Here is a 15,295-nt window from a genome sequence, read left to right as displayed (position 1 = left end):
GGGGTAGGATGGTGCAAAGCCTTCATAAAAATCAGCAGAAGCAGTGCTATGTGAAGTCGTTTCTCACCAATCATTCTTTAATGAAGATAAGAACAACTTAGAGTTTTTTTTGTCAACTACTTCTACATTTAGTGTCATTGAAAGTCATTTAAAATTCTGATTCAAAATTAGCTTCACCAATTTTTTTTACAAATTTCAACAGTTGTATATTAGCCAATCTAATTATTCGTGTCACTATTGATTCTAAATTAAAGTAGCCTATTACACAAATTGGACATTAATTTGTTTTTGCATTTACAGCATCCTTCAGTGCTGTCATGGCCGATGTACTCACTGGGCTGGAACCCATTTGCATATCTGCCCACAATGGCAGTGCTTTCATTTTGGGGTCTGGATTATATTGTCAGTGTTGTTGGATGATCATTGGAATTCATGCATTTAAATGATGTGGAAAGCAGTAGAGGTTGACCAAACCTGTGCTTCAAGGCCCCATTTTAGTAAGAGTAACTCATGAAGAGATAAGTGAGACATAACTGTTTCCAGCATCAGTTGGTACTGCAGAAATGTTTTACTTTGGTGCTTTATCCCATTGCACCTGAAATGAGTCGAATGTATCTCTGATAGCCTGGGGCTTTCAAACCAGCGGGAGGTATTTTTGTGTCACAAAGCAAAGATTCTGTATTATAGTTATGGGAATCCTAATCGGCATTCCCTTGTTTGTGAATTTAATGGAGGAATAAAAGAAGCAGTGCCAGATGGAGGCAAGATAGAGAAGGCAGTTTTTGAGAAGGATTTACCACATGAATGGCACGGTGGCACAGTAGTTAGCACTGCTGCCTCACAGCGCCAGGGGCCCAGGTTTAATTCCAGCCTTGGGTGACTACCTACATGGAGTCTGCATGTTCTTTCCGTGTCTGCGTGAGGTTTCTCCGGGTGCTCTGGTTTCCTCCCACAGTCCAATGATGTGCAGATTAGGTTGATTAGCCATGGTAAATTGCCCCTTAGAGATGTGTAGGTTAGGTGGATTAGCCATAGTAAATGTGTAGGATTACAGGGATAGGATGAGGAAAGGGCCTAGGTAGGGTACTTTGTCAGAGAGAGTTGGTATGGACTCAATGGGCTGAATGGCCTCTTTCTGCACTGTAGGGATTCTATGATGAAATATCACCCCCTCCTCCTCTCTGGCCACACAGACATAATGAAGATCTTCATGAGGAAAGATTAAGTTCATCAGAGAAGTAGCACAGGAGCAGCCAGTAATCTCTATTGCTGCCCCAGAGCACTGAGTGATTGGTCTGCTCAACCAATGGGACAATCTGCACTAAACACAAACAGCAATAGTGGGGCTCGTTGTATAAATTACCCCATTATTTTTACACTGCATTAAAAAGAATAGACTACAGCTGGAGTATTAAAGTAGAACTTGTCAGAGGAAGGAGTAAAGTAACAAAAAAACTTTATTTGGTCTTTAAAACCAGCAAAAACAATTCTGTTTAGGCTTTTGGCACTAGTTAAATAATGACACAGACATTAAATTGTCTGCAGTAAAAATCACCACTATTGCATCCATTTTTTATGTTCTTTATTATGTTTCGTTGTTTTATTTTAAATTGGAATGGGAGAGGAGTCTGTGAAGCTGATGCAGGGCTTTATTGACAGTAAGCTGCAATATGGAGATGGGAACTTTTCATGTTTGGGGCCAGATTTTTGTGGAGGAAATGGGAAGGTTAAGTCAGGAAAATAAGCAACCCGGCAAACCTGTCTCCTTTACAAGGATCCCGTCCATCATACTTTTGGTCTGGGGAGCACAGGATGGAGTTGGATCAATCCACTCTGAGATTAGGCCCCAGGTAGCAATGGAGGTAAGTGGATGGCCAGGCCATCAGGATAGATCACCCACCTCTGTTAACAGGGACATTGACCCAGTTGTGATGATGAATGTCAAGTCCTCAACAATCAGACCTTACTCCCCCAACCCCACACCACATGCCTCCTATAACCCCACATACACCCTTATATCCCCATGACCTCTCCATGCCCCCTCATTCCTCCTTCTTTCCCCTCATTCTTCCTCTATGACCCCTCATGCCCTGTTACAAGTGACCAATAACCTGCAAAATAAAGAATATCCAGAGACTGACTAAAAAGATCACACAAAAAGATCTTAATTTTTAGGACTTTTACTTTAACAAACAAACTAAAAGTAATGTTGTCTAAACACTATTCAGTAGGCAAGTTATACTTCAAAATTCACACTAATTATAAAATCAAAGGGTGGAATTTTCATGGGTTTCATAGCAGAAAGGGCCATAACAGGAGAATAGGAATCTCGATGGTGAAGTCTGACAGCTGAGTTAAATGACCAGAGGAAGGCAGCGAGGTGGCAAATCCACATCACTGCAGCATGAAGCCAATTTAGAAAAAAGATTGTTAACATTCATTTGCACGCTGCTGAATGGTAACACACATACCTTTTGGGATTAGAAATCATAGAAACCCTACAGTGCAGAAGGAGGCCATTCGGCCCATCGAGTCTGCAACGACCACAATCCCACCCAGGCCCTACCCCCACATATTTACCTGCTAATCCCTCTAACCTACGCATCTCAGGACTCTAAGGGGCAATTTTTAACCTGGCCAATCAACCTAACCCACACATCTTTGGACTGTGGAGGAAACCGGAGCACCCGGAGGAAACCCACGCAGACACGAGGAGAATGTGCAAACTCCACACAGACAGTGACCCGAGCCGGGAATCGAACCTGGGACCCTGGAGCTGTGAAGCAGCAGTGCTAACCACTGTGCTACAGTGCCGTTTAAATGAGGAGCAATTGAGGATCATGGGCCACCAGATCCCCAACACGTGAAAGCTGTTGGTGTTGAAGAAGGAGGTGGAGGGAAAACTATTTCATTGCTGTCTTCTACAGGAGGACAGCAGGAGTTCACTATGGAACAGTCTGAGCGGCACAAAGCAAAACATAAAATCCAGAGTCGGCAGCCAGTGACATTTTTGTCAACATGGTTGTGCTTAGTAAAGCACAACTTCATTGACTTTGGAGCCTGGGTTGTAAGAAATATATGATTCTGCAAAAATGATCCAAGGGCAGCACAACTTTGTATTATAGAGTATAATCAACTGTTAACGAGTAATCTTACAGACTGGCATGGAGCAAGAATAATGCTGTGCCTTCTATGGACAGTATATCTTAGCCTTCATTAATTTTAATGGAGATTGCAATGTTGGACGCATGAATGGAGAAGTGCAGAGGAAGGAATCTGCACGTCCAGTGGCAACATTGTCAGTGAGAGCAGCAGAAGGGTCCATCCCTGCCATGTAATTGGACAGGCCCAGTGAGCCACTTCTACTAATTGGTTGGTCATCGTGGTTGACCAGCCCCTTCCTGCCCACTGAGAAATCACACCACCTATTGGGTCTGCCAATGGGGCCACCATCTCCTGGACTAGATTCCATCCATATTATCATTACAGCACAGAAGGTGCCCATTCAACCCATCGAGTCTATGCCAGTTCTGTGTGGAGCAATTCAATCTGCCCCATTCTCCCACTCTGTCCTCTTAGCCCTCAAGTTCTCATTAATTTCCTTTTCAAATCATTGATTGTCTCTGATTTCATCAGCCCCATAGGCAGCAAGCTCCAGATCATCATCTTTCACTGATTAAATAGGTTCTTCCTCACATCTCCCCTATATCTTATCCAAAACCCTAAACCCGTGTCTCCTAATCCTTGTACCATCAATGGAAACAGCTTTTCTTTGTTTGCTTTATCTAAACCTTGTTAATCTTGTACACCTCTAGAAAATCTCCCCTCAATCTCCTTTACATTAAGGAAAACATTCCCAGCCTCTCCAGCGCTAAGATCCCACATTCCTGGAATCTTTCTGGTAAACCTTCTCTGCACTATCTTGAGGAGCTTCACATCCTTCCTAAAGTATATGAGCAGAACTGAATGTAAAGCTCGAGTTCTTGCCAAACCAGATGTTCAGCATAGCTCCTCTGCCTATGAACTTACACATGTTAAAGTGCAGCTGCCTTCAGTCGTATCCAATTTTCGCTAGTGAGATGTCCAAAACATGACTTGCGCACTTTAGAACTCTCAGGAAAAAGTCTAAGATTAGCGGTGTTCCTTGGAGAAATACAGTACTCTTTTGGAGAGGTCCTGGGACAGTTTTGGTAAAGGTCAGTTGCTCTTTGGGAGAGGTCAACTGCCCTTTGACTTTATAAATGTAGCTGTGAATGTATGTAAAATGTGAATAAATTTATTGCAACTGCCATACTCATTGGAACTGTCAAGTTATCAAAGGAACCTTTGAGCTTTCCATGGCTTTAAATTTAAAACAATTCTGTAGTTTTATTTAAAAAACAATCCTGCAAGCAAAGAAAAGCTGTTGATATAAACCTGGAGGTATCATGAGATGATTTGTGCTGCAAGACCGATTTCACATTCTGTCATCACATTAGGATTCCTGTCAGTTCATGGTTTGATTGACAGCTCAAAGTGGTTGTAAAGTCTTTGCTGGCTGTGAATAGAAATGCATGTTCTTATATAAGGGATTAAGTATTTGAAGGGATTTAAATGTATTGAATGGGTTTTAATCAATGGGGGTGATTTTTTTAATAGTGAAATCATCAATAAGCACTTATAACATGATTCTATTCTCAGTATAAGTCCTGAGGTCTGTGCATGGTTGATACTGGGTGAATAGGCATGAAGGGTGTAAGAACTAAGGACAGTGGTTGGTGAGCATGTGTCGGTATGAGTTGGAACTAAGTTGACATGAATTATGTTCGTCAGCTCTGACGAAGAGTCATCTAGATTCGAAACGTTGGCTCTATTCTGTTCCCACAAATGCTGTCAGACCTGCTGAGTTTTTCCAGCATTTTCTGTTTTTGGTGCATAAAGTGAGTTTACTTTCCTTTTAAACTCTAAAAGGTAAAATAAAATGAGGAAGGTAATTAAAGTGCAGTTCTAAAGTGTTAGGTCAGATAAGGGAAACAGCAAAGGGAACAAACTTATTTAGGGAGATACTGAAACCTATAGAGGGAGGGTTTGTTTGGATCTCAACAACAGGAATAACTGTCTAACACCCAGCATGCAGTCTGTGTGAAGGAAGCCTGATTTGAAAAACAAGCTGCTGGTTTACCTCAGAAACAACCCCAAGAGACATAAACACACAATTTGGTAACAGTTACTGAGTTTTTATAGATCTAGCAATCTGTACAGTGTTGTAGAGCTGTTTCGGGAGAGTTAGCTCTGAAGATAGCCATGTTAAGATTATTTGGAATTGTTTAAAGTAGTGATACTTTGTAAAACTATTTTATTAAGTGCATTTCAAGTTTACTTTATTGTTGTTTCTTTTATTTCTTAATAAGCATTTATTTTATTAAAATCATCACAAACAGTTGGGGACATCACTCTCTGGATTTCATACCCCTTCTCATACAATATAAATTGCATTACACAGTTGAGGGTAGTTGTTTCAAGTTTTCCTTTTGGGATTTGAACAACTCGGCATTTAGTAATAGCCGTGCCCTTGTCACAAGTCACGTCCCAGCACACAGATACAGTTAAGGCCAAAGGGATTCAAGAAACTTTCATGGCCTTCTTTGTGGTGCTTCTGGGATTAGGCCTGGAAGTGCTTGGTGTGCCACCTTCCCTGAAGGGGGGTGTCGTGCGTGTGAGAGTGTCTGCGTTGAGTTGAGGGGTCCAGCCGATGAACAATGCAGCTGTGGTAACTTGCAGAACTGTGTGAGCTGCCGTATGATGTTTCTTTAAAACTAAGCAGCAAAAGGCTGAAGGGGCACCGTTCTCAAAGGGAAGGGCAAAGTGGTAACATTGGTTTAGAAGAGCAAACACATTAATACAATGAATGCAGTTAATAGGCCAGCTCACACAGGAAAACAATGTTTCAGTCAGCATTGAAATATACAATACTTACACTGCAAGGGTCACAGGTCACTTCTCATGGAGTGATAGGTCTGTGTCCCAGCAGATTTTTGCTGTTGTACCTTTTACTGCTCGCCTCCACCCTGACCTCTTCCTTCCACCATACTGATGTACATTTAAGTAATACTCAAACTCCTCAGAAACTGTGTGTTTGCACAAAATCAGCTGGAACCAGGTCCCAGCTCATAAATAACACATAAAGCCTGCATTGCAAACATGAAAATCCTGGGGAAAGTAAGTATTCAGTCAGGAGTGCAATTTGGGAGGGCAAAATGCATAACTAACAAACTCAGATGAAAACCTCCACCCACTTCTGATTTGGCGAAACCCTTTGGCAATCTCCAAAAGAAATGTTGTTAGAATTTTGGTAAGGTATTGACAATGTTTCTCGGTAAGTGTCCTGATGTGTTGCAAAAATCCTTTTCAAACCTGCAGCAGCAAAGTAAATGCTGATATGCATTTAAGTAATTTTCATAATAATCCTCAGAAACCATTTGTTTGCACAAAATCAGCTGGTTGCTATTAGGAGAGAGTGTTAGATCAAAAGGGTGTCACAGTGGTTAGCACTGCGCCAGGGACGTGGGTTCAGTTCCCGGCTTGAATCACTGCCTGTATGGAGTCTGCACGTTCTCCCTGTGTCTGCGTGGGTTTCCTCCCACAGTCTGAAAGATGTGCAGGTTAGGTGCTTTGGCTATGCTAAATTCACCCTCAGGTGCTGGAGTGTGCCAAATAGGGGATTTTCACAGTAACTTAATTGCAGAGTTAATGTAAACCCTAGGGGTTAACGTAATCCCTGGGGGTTATAGGGATCGGGCGGGTAAGTGGAGCTGATCCACTTCAGATCAGCCATGATCTTATTGAATGGCGGGGCAGGCTCGAGGGGCTAGATGGCCTACTCCTATTTCTTATGTTATTATGTAAACCTACTTGTGACTAATAAATAAACTTTACTTTTACTTTTGTTATCCCCAAAATGCCATACTTCCTCCTTAATGATCACTCACAGCCAATTACAGGGGCAATCATCAGGGTGGCCATTCCTAGCACAATCTTTAACTCAGTTATTAAGATGGTGGCTTGTGCTTAATGGCGTAATCATGTTTTACAGCCTAAGGCCTCACCTCAGCCACACCAGAGAGTCTCGGCTTGAAGGAGTCGTCAAAGTTTGACCCCAATATTTTGTAGTGAGAGATCAATTTATTCATGTGTCTCTTGTGTTTGTACATATATTGTAAACACATACTGAAGTAAGTATAATCAAACATCCACTTCTCAAACCAAGCAGCAAATGCCAGCAGTCCTTAAAAAAATGCCTAGGAAAATGAGACAGGAAGAAAGTAGAGGGAACATTTAACAGCATTCTATTGATTGGAGTTAGTTTATGATTTTTTTTCATTTGTAACTAAGGTGCTTGAAAAAATTGGGACACTGAGGTAATTTTTGTTGTTAACATAGCTATTTATGACAATTATCTCTAAAAGCTTTTGCCTGTGAGTATAATAGCTGCAAATTTTTAAACAGATTTTGTATGTTTGATAATTGCCTGAATAATTTCACAAAATGAAAATGAAGATAATCTTCAAAGCTAAACAATTTAAGTACTGGAAAATGCAAATATGTAAGGGTACTTTGTTTAGCCTGGCAGCTCAATCACCTCATTTCAAAAGTACCTGATTAAAAAAAACCCAACCAGTCAACAGCTACATTAATGGAGCACTGCAAAATTTAATAAAACTAACTCTAGCGTGACTCAAGGGTACTTCTGGGTTTCAAATATTATTGTGCTTGAAAAACTCTGATGTGATAAGGTACTGTACAAATGTAGGAAATATCAGTGCATGAAATCATAAGGATAATAGTATGTTAGTACAGAACTTGCTGAAAAAAGACTTACCATCAAAACTTTTCATCTGGCACTCATCAGGACAATTGCAAGAATATCAGCATCAGGAGAGACAACAACTTTATACTGCATGAGAAGAGGATGCTGATTGGTTGGCAGGGTGGACTCTGATTGGTAAAGACATGATTAAGACCTGGCTGGCTGTAGAGATTTGCATTCTAATTAGTATTCTGTAACTTGATTTCTGTGTCTGTGCACTGTTTGAGAGCACATTTCCACTCCATCTGACGAAGGAGCAGTGCTCCGAAAGCTTATGGTATTTGCTACCAAATAAATCTGTTGGACTTTAACCTGGTGTTGTGAGACTTCTTACTGGTAAAGACATTGCCATGGATATGTTTGCTATATTTAAATCCGTAGCAGCACATACTAACTTCCTTGTCTTAATAAGCTCCATCCTGTGCTCAAATTCATCTTTGGAATGGACCAGTCTGATGAACTCCCTTTCCTTGACGTACTATTTGAGAACTCTGCCAGGGGGTTCTCTATCATGGTCTACTACAAGCCTACCTTCACATGTTGGGATTCTTACTGTTTCATGCACTATGAGAATGGCATTATCAGTAACCTTGTAAGTAGGAAAGTGCCACATTTGTTCTCTATGCAAGCTTGATGCTAAAATAAGATGCATCAAATACATCCTCTGGGATAATGACTACCTTGGTCAGATCATTTTGCACTTTATATTGCACATGCTCATGAGTGGGCCTAAGGTCATCACTTTCAGCCTGGGAAAGTGCCCAGTCCATCTTAGATTACTTTGGAAATGCAAGGTATCTCAAAACTTTGAGCAACAGGTGAAACTAGCTGTTTCACATTGCTAGTATGCAGTAGCAACGCAAGTGGCACTCACCACTAACAAAATACAGCCGCCAAGTCAAAAAGACATTCTGCCTCTCAGACCAATGAGTAAATTGGTATATGAAAGTAGTACGTCCCAAAGAATAGTGGATCGTATCAAACAGCATGTCCCTTCTGCTGTTTCAACAGGCAAGGTACTGACTGTATCCAAGCAGCCCATGCTTGCAAAACACAAAATACAGTATCCAACATTAGATGTGATTTTGCAATTGGATAATGTTTGCTAAATAATCCTGAGTGTTATAAAAATTGCACTCACAGCCAATTTAAGATTGTCAGTTGGGTTTACAGTGGCACAGTTGCTGGAAGCTACGTAAACTCAGGGCCCTGTTCTTGGCAGACAGGGAGAACATGTACACACATTGTGCCTGTTTCAACTTAACATATTAAGTAATAGCCATTCATCGGTTCATTCTTTGGGGCAATACTGTGACTAATCAGAGTCAAGCTGCATTGTTAAAATTTCAAACAATGCTTGGCAGTTAACGTCAGTCACGATCAATTGGTTCATTCTCCATGGCAATGCCTCTGCCATTCAGAAGGCACTAGCTAAGGAATCAGCACTCTCTTCTCAGACAGTATCAAGTTGTTGTTTCCCTTGATATTGGTATTCTTGCAATTTTCCTGATGAATGCAAGATGAAAAGCTTCAACAATGTGTCCTTTTTCAGTAATAAGACCATAAGATCACAAGACATAGGAGCAGATAGATGCAGGCCATTTGGCCCATCAAGAATGCTCCACTTACTCAATGAGTTCATGACTGATCTGACATAGTCCACAACTCCACTTTCCCATCTTATCCCTATAACTTTTACTGATTAAAAATCTGTCTATCTCAGCCTTGAACATATGACCCAACCTTTACAGCTCCCTGTGGTATAGAATTCCATATATTCAATACCCTCTGAGGGGAGGAATTTCTCCTCATCTCTGTCTTAAATGGATGACCCTTTATTCTAAGGTGATACACTCTGGCCTTAGAGGGTGCATCCACCTTGCAAGCCTCCAAAGAATATGTCTCAATAAGGTAATCTTTCATTCTTCTAAACTCCAATGAGAACAGGCCTAACCTATCCAACCTCTTCTCATACAAAATTCCCTTCATACACGGGCTCAACCTCGTGAACCTTCTCTGGACTGCCTCCAGTGCCAGTATATCTTCCTTTAGCTAAGGGGACCAAAACTGCTCATAGCATTCCAGGTATTATACTCAAATGATGAGGAGTTAATTCACCCATCAATCACATAAAGGGTTCAAATCTCTAAAATCAACATAACCCAAACATTTAATATCAGGAGAAAAAGTTCTACAAACTTTCTTCTTGATTGCCAACAGTAAGTCCAAAAAAACCCCAGAAAACTCAACCAATGTGATATGGGCAGAATTCTCCAGCCATTCACGCGGGTTTCCCAGCGTCATGAGGTGGTTTCAATGAGAAGTCCCATTGACAGCAATGGGACCAGAGAGTCCCGCCACCTAGAAACACGCAGCTGGGAGGCTAGAGAATCCCACCCAATGTGTCTACATGCTGAACTAGTTTCCTTCCATAGAATGACATTGCCATTACCCTCAGGCCTCAGGAACCATCATTCAATTTTATGATAACCTATAACGCTGAGTATATTCTACTTGGATATTCATCAGTTTATTTTAAAAAAAACGTTCACTAACACAACGTTAACTGATATATCTGGGATTCCGTTTGCCCGCTACTTTGTGATAAAAAATATTTTCCACCACATATCTTACCTCAATAAGAATTGTTGATTTTATACCCAGCTCTTCTGGTTGAATGAATCTGTGATTTGTTTGTATCTGAGTATTCTCATCTATTGCAAGCTCAACAGGAAAAATCGACATTGTGTCTAATTAATTGGAGTGCTGACCCACACCATCTTCAGGACTATGGATATTGCATTAAAGCTGCCAAAGGCTATAATACTATTAATTGGAGCAATATTGTAAGTTTGTTTTCATATATCTTAATCAGTAAGATTAATTACTGTTATTATAAGTTTACTCTTTAGTTGCTTACGAGGGAAGGCATCCATAAGTAGAAGCAACATATTGGTTAGAAAGACTAAGAAGAACTATAGTACTATACAGACATGTAGAAGGACGGAGAATTTTGTATATAGAAATTTTTATGCTATATATAAAAATGTTTTGCTTTCAAAAACTATGCATCGGTGAATTTCTTAAATTTTATACATTTCACATCAGCACATAAAGCTCACAAACACTTTTATGAAGATGGCATCTCATGCAATTCCTGCAGGGATGCACTATAAAAACCTTTTCTAATGCTGAAAGGCCCTTGTAGCACCGACTGAATCCAATTTCACTCCCTAAACCAGTAAACATAGAAAGTGGCCCTGGAAGGTAAAAAGGAGAGGCAGACTGGACCATGGAGCTCTGAAATGGCAACATTGACATAAATGTTGCTGCCTCACAGCTGGGAAACCCACGTGAAGGCTGGAAAATTCTGCCCATATCACATTGGTTGAGTTTTCTGGGAATTCTTTGGACTTAATGTTGGCAACCAAGAAGAAAGAGCGGCACGGTGGCACAATGGTTAGCATTGCTGCCTCACAGCTCCAGGGATCCGGGTTTAATTCCCCTTGGATGACTGTCTGTGTGGAGTTTGCACATCATCCCCGTGTCTGCGTGGGTTTTCTCCCACAGTCCAAAGATGTGCGGGTTAGGTTGATTGGCCATGCTAAATTGCCCCTTAGTGGGGACTAGCAGGGTAAATACGTGGAGTTACGGGGATTGGGCTGGGTGGGATTGTTGTTGGTGCAGTTCGATGGGTCGAATGGCCTCCCTCTGCATTGTAGGGATTCTATGAATCTATCATAAAAACTGAAAGGAATTGTTATAAATGATCAGATAATCTGTTTTAGTGATGTTGGTTGGGAGATGCATGTTGACCAGGGCACCAGAAGAATTCCCCTGCTCTCCTACAAATTGTGCCATGGGATCTGTTCCATTCACCTGAGAAAGTAGGTTAGTGTCTTATCTGAAAGGCAATGCCACCAACAATGCTGTACTTAAGCATCTGCCTGGATTATTTGCTCACATCTCTGGTGTAGGGCTTAAATCCACAACCTTCTGAGACAGGAATGACAGCATTACAAACGGGGCAAGTCTTAGAAATTAAGATGCATTGAATCCCTTCAATTTATGGGAGCCAAATTTCAACGCATGTTCTTTGGGGGCAGATCAGGACTGAGGCAGATATTCCATCTGTCCCATGGATAAGCTTCTGACCTATATATTGAAGTAAAGGATGTGTGCATAGTGTAGGCCTGTATCATTTATAGTGCCTGGTTCAACTGGAGGGAGCGATTCAGCAATAGAATCCGGTGGCAGGGTAAATAGATTGGCTCTGTTTAGCTAAGAAATTTCAACAAATGATAACACTTGCCCTGGAGATCTGTTTTCTAAAGCACCTGAAGTCCAAAACTACCTGTAAAATCACTGCACAGGTGATATCTGTACCTGTAGTAAATGGGCTGACATCATCAGATAATGTGAGGCCAGGCCATTTGTATACTGATTCTCAGGGCACATTTCTCTTGACTCACTGAGTCCAGCAGAAGGAGAAAGGCACGGCAGAAGAAGCACCCAGTAAGGAGCAGAGAGGTATGGAGACAATCAGCACAAGGAGCCATCAGGGATAAATGAAAAAGCTGCTTGAATTTTTCAAGTAGTTTTATGAATGTTGACCCTTTAGCTGGAATTTTACCACACCGCCCGTCACTGGAATCTGAGCGGGCGTGGGGCAGACAATGGGAAGGTCTGTTGACCTCGGGAAGATTTTATGGTTTCGGGACGAACAAGGCCATAAAGTCCTGCCCAATGTGTGTGTATGAGAGAGAGAGCGCATGCTTTCCACATTTACTGGTTTAGCGGTGAAATTGGACTCAGTCAGTGCTACAAGGGCCTTTACGCATTAGAAAAGGTTTTTACAGTGCAGGCCTGCAGGAATTGCATAAGATGCTATCTTCATAAGTGTTTGTGTGCTCTTAACATCAGTCGGTAGTATATAGAGCAGGAAGATCATCACTACATTTATGCCAATGTTGCCATTTCAGTGTTCCACAGTCCAGTCTGCCTTTCCTTTTTACTTTCCAGGGCTAAATGTCTTTAAGCATTTATGAAGGACCCACTCACTGGCACCAATTGAAAACATCAAGTAAAGTAAAGTTTATTTATTAGTCACAAGTAAGCTTACATTCACACTGCAATGAAGTTACTGTGAAAATCCCCTAGTGAACTACTTACAGGTTTATTGTTGGATTATTTATTCTGGCTGCAATCCTATACATTTTGGGTGCTTTATCTGGTTGGTTAAAGATTCAGATGCCTACAAAGTGTGGTGTGGCAGGGAAGGGCAGAGGTTTTTCTAACTTAGTGTTATGATCCTAGACCAGACCCCAAATCTTTGGTAACATCCGGTTGTGGAGATGCCGGTGTTGGACTGGGGTGAACACAGTAAGAGTTTTAACAACACCAGGTTAAAGTCCAACAGGTTTATTTGGTAGCAAATACCATTAGGTAGCAAATACCATTAGCTTTAAAAAGCTAATGGTATTTGCGACCAAATAAACCTGTTGGACTTTAACCTGGTGTTGTTAAAACTCTTACAACATCCAGTTTGGCAGTTTTCTGTGAATCTGCCTACTTCCTGCCCCTCTCAATGCTTTTTGCAGGTCAGGCGAGATGTTTGGATTTACTCTGCGCAGTGGCATAGGAGATTGTCAAATGCGATTAGATAAATAGATGCATTTTCATATGTCAAGCCAGAAAGGGCTATGACAAGTTTCTTGTCTTTGACAGAGATTCAATTTGGATTAGTTTACTTGTCTATTTATCTCATCATAGAATTAAATGTAAGATTGTTAAAGAAAGTTCAATTCTGCCTCTACTGTGAAATGTAAGATAAAAACCAGGGTGCAGAAATTCTGAATCTATTGTTATGGTTGGCAGTTTTGATATTACAAATTTTAAATAAAATTGTTTGGAAGGTCACATTTTGTAAACCTTAGACTGAGTTTAAGGACTTTCTAAAATGGATTCCAAGGGTCACTTGACTTTCTCTTTGTGGATTTGGGGGTGGAATTCCTTCAGCCAGACAGAGAGGGACATTCTCCAGTGGTTAGCACAGCTGCCTCACAGTGCCAGGGACCCGGGTTCGAATCCAACCTTGGGTCACTGTCTGTGTGGAGTTTGCACGTTCTTCCCGTGTCTGAGGGGGTTTCCTCCGGATGCTCTGGTTTCCTTCCACACTCCAAAAGTGTGCAGGTTAGGTGGATTGGCCATGTTAAATTGCCCCCTAGTGTCCCAAGATGTTTAGGTTAGGGAGATTAGCGGGGTAAATATGTGGGGTTACAGGGATAGGGCCTGGATAAGAGGATCTGTCAGGAGTTTAAAAAAGGTACAGACTTAATAGGCTGAATGGTCTCCTTCCGCACTGTAGGAATTCTATATACATTTAAAATTGAGTAAGCGTTCCAAAAGAGTAAACAGAATTGATAATCTATCTTCCAAACACAGCTGATTAACCACTGTAAGTTGTGATCGACCTTGCCCCTTTTGATCACTACAATGAGAAACAAGTCTTTGGACAATGGGTTACCATGTGCCTTATATGGAAAGATGAATTGGCATTTAGTACAGGTCACAAGATAATAGTGGCCAACTTGGCTTACCAGCAAAAAGCCTGAAAGGGGCAGGAAGTAGGCAGAACCTCAGAAAACCATCTTAAAGAAGCTTCATCCAGGGAAACACAGAGAAAAACATTTAGAAAGAGCCATGACTTCTGCTATAAGTAACTACCCAAAGGGAACAAAACAGTTACTGGACTGGTTCGCAACTGTCTATTGGAACAGTTGAACTCCAGTTGTTCCTGATTAATGGGCAATAGTTGTTGGCCAGGTGAAACCATTAAGGATGGGCAATAAATGTTGGCCTAGCCAGCGATGTCCACATTCCACAAATGAATAGAAATAGCACAATCGGACATAGCCTAAATTTGGCTCTCAAAATCAGGGACAACTGCTTTCTGGCTGGTTGCTGGTTAGTTTCTGCTTGCTCTGGTTGACTGTAGGTTATTCTGGTTAATATCTAACCTGGTTACAACTGCTTTGTCCTTATGACTAGGCTGTTTGAAAGTACCATGCCTGCAGAACCAAAAGAATTGACCTTATATCTTCCCTATAAACCCTGATTCCACCTGTCTCTTGAAGAAACCTCTTAAAGAAACCTCCAGCAATTTGACAGCAGAAGTCATCACAACTGCAGAGGCAATCCTACAACTTCAAAATCTTCACTTCAGACAACATCTGAACTTCAAAACTATCAAGTCTGCACTGAATATGGACCAAACTGATCCAAGTTTTATAAGTATCATTTTATTTTTATTTGTCACTAAACTTTGAGTGTGTGTGTGTCTGTGTGCATGTGTGTGTCTGTGTCTCTGTGTGTGTGTGCGTGTGTGTGTCTGTGTGTGTGTCTGTGTGTCTGTGTGCATGTGTCTGTGTGCATGTGTCTGTGTGTGTG

Source organism: Mustelus asterias, chromosome 5 (assembly GCF_964213995.1).
Source record: "Mustelus asterias chromosome 5, sMusAst1.hap1.1, whole genome shotgun sequence".
NCBI classification, from domain to species: domain Eukaryota; kingdom Metazoa; phylum Chordata; class Chondrichthyes; order Carcharhiniformes; family Triakidae; genus Mustelus; species Mustelus asterias.
Note: the sequence above shows the minus strand (reverse complement) of the source record.